This window comes from Elgaria multicarinata, chromosome 5 (genome assembly GCF_023053635.1).
Source record: "Elgaria multicarinata webbii isolate HBS135686 ecotype San Diego chromosome 5, rElgMul1.1.pri, whole genome shotgun sequence".
Taxonomy (NCBI): Eukaryota; Metazoa; Chordata; class Lepidosauria; order Squamata; family Anguidae; genus Elgaria; species Elgaria multicarinata.
The window spans coordinates 45925653-45928348 of record NC_086175.1 but is presented as its reverse complement, the minus strand read 5'-3'; positions in this window follow the sequence as shown (position 1 = coordinate 45928348).

Below are 2696 nucleotides of genomic sequence, written 5' to 3'. Positions count from 1 at the left end.
TAGCATTCAAGAAAGCTATAAAGACTGATCTCTTCCAGCAGGCCTATCCAGTGGAATTTTAAGATGTTTTAAAAATGTTTTTAGGATGTTTTTTAGGATGTTTTTAACAATGTATATTATGTTTCAATTTATTATGTATTTTATTGTTTATTGTTGTTCCCTGCCTCGATCAAAATGGAGAGGCGGGCAAGGAATATTATTATTATTATTATTATTATTATTATTATTATTATTATTATCTGAGTTACTAGTCTGGAAGATGATGGGAAGTACTCATACCACAGATGTAGTATTGCTTGATTTCAGCAAAGTGATTGATAAAGTTTCCCATGATAGCCTTGTTGACAAGATGGTAAAATGCAAGTTGAATGCTACTACAGTTAGGTGGATCCACAGGTGGTGGGACAACCATGACCAATGAGTACTTGTTAATTGCTGTATCAACCTCGAGGGAGCTCTCAAGTGAAGTACTGTAGGCTCAGCCCTAGGCTCCCTGCTGCTCAGCATTTTTATAAATTATTTGGATAACAGTGTAGAGGACATGCTTATCAAATCTACAGATGACACAAAGCTGGGACAGATTTCTAACTCTACAGAAGATAGACTTAAGATTCAACATGATCGTGACAAGCTGGGCCAAAACTAGCAAGATGAAATTCAGCAGAGATAAATGTAAAGTCTTGCATTTAGAGACAAACAATTTTTTAAAAAATCAAAAGCATGAGCATAGGATGGGGGAGAACTGGCTTGGAGTAGTACATGTGAAAAAGGATATAGGCATCTTAGCAGATCACAAGCTGACTATGAGCCAGCTAAAAAATAGCTAATGCAATCTTAGGCTGCATTAACCAAAACATAGAGTTCAGATCATGGGAAATAATGGCTCCGTTCTATTCTGCATCAGTCAAGTTGCATTTGGAGTACTGTGTTCTATGGTGAGAGGTCTGAGAACCAAATCCTACGAGAAACAGTTGAATGAGCTGTATACATGTAGCCTGAAGAAGAGATTAAGGAGATGCATGATAGGGGACTTCAAATATCCAAAAGATTGCTATGCAGGAAAAGGAGCAGAGTTATTACAGAGAACAGGGGAAGCAAAGTTCAGCTAAACATTAAAGAAAACTCCTAGTAGGGAGAGCTGAATGGTAGTGAAACAGACTGTTGCAGGAAACAGTGGGTTTTCCTTTGCTGTAGATATTTAATCAGAAACTAAATGGCTTCTGTCAAGAATTCTGCAGTAGAATCCTTCTTTGCAGATCCTGCATTGAGCAAGAGGGCTGACTAGATTATTTCCAAAGTTCCTCCAGCTCTACAGTTCCACTATCTACATTGGACCCCAATTGTTTCCTGGCACAATTCTAAAAAGTGCTAATTTTGACCTATAAAGCTGTAAATGTCTTAGGCTCAGCACAGTACGAGACCACATTTTATCCAGGACTTCCTTATAATCTCTGAAGAAATTGACTGTAATATTTAGCCTTTATGTAGTGCACTTCAGGTGTTAAATGCATTTGCATTCATACATCATTTTAGCAATCCTTACAATGGCCCTGAAAGTCAGACTAATATTGGCAATAGAAGGCCTGAGGCTAGGGTGAATAGTGGTTTGCCCAAGTCACCTCATGAGTTTGTGGCTGAGAATAGACTTGAACTAGGAACCTTCCAGCTCATATTCATAACTTCTACAGATCACCAGAATGCAGCTGAGATTACTCTCTCTTAACAATAACATCCTTTTACCAAGAAAGGGTGACAGCCACTAAGGCATCTCTGCGCCTTTTATTTGGTCCTAATAAAGATATGCATCCGTGCTTGCTCGCTCCCCCAACTCCATTATTGTTTTTATATTTTTGATGGCTTTAAATTTTGTGTACTTTTTAATGTTCACTGTTTTTAACTTTTGTAAACTGCCCAGAGAGCTTCAGCTATGGGGCGGTATATAAATTTATTAAATAAATAAATAAATAAATTATGGTCCTTGACTCTGGAAACTCACCAAAAATTTAAGCCCGAACATCTTTTGAAAACATTGCAAGGCCTAGCCCTACCCTATCTCGGATAACTTTCAGGAGTCAGGATTAATCCCTTCTTATGTATATATTGCTTCTGCAGAAAAGGATTTGCTTAGATTTATTATCTGCTACAAAAGATTCAAACTGTGTAATAGACCTGGCTTCTGAAGTCTGTAGCAAAGCAGAACATTGTACATGAAAATCTTGATGAAACTTCCTGATCTCTTAAACGGGGTTGATAGATCAAGAATGAGCTCCGTAATTGCATACTCCCTTCCCCTCTTGTATGTTATTTACCCACCCCTTTCACCCCCTCTGCCATCAAACTTTGATCATCTGCACCAACCTTAATCAAGATCACTGCTAATTGGGTTTGCTCTTACCCAGGGTGGGCAACCTGTAACCCTCCAAATGTTTTGACTTACAACCCTATGAGCCTTCACCGTTAGCTATGCTGGCTAGGGCTGATTGCAGGCCAAACATCTGGAAGGGCCACAAATTGCCCACCCCAGATTAACTTTTGTTTGCATGCCTGGTTCAAACACTTGGGATAGAAGCACTAATTAGCTTTAAGCATGACTAAGGTCATGGAAGAAAAGGAAGGAGCATGCAAACCCCAAACTGGCTCCTGACCTCTTACCTATGGCCTTATTTTGCACCAGCCCATTTACTGATGTCTCATTC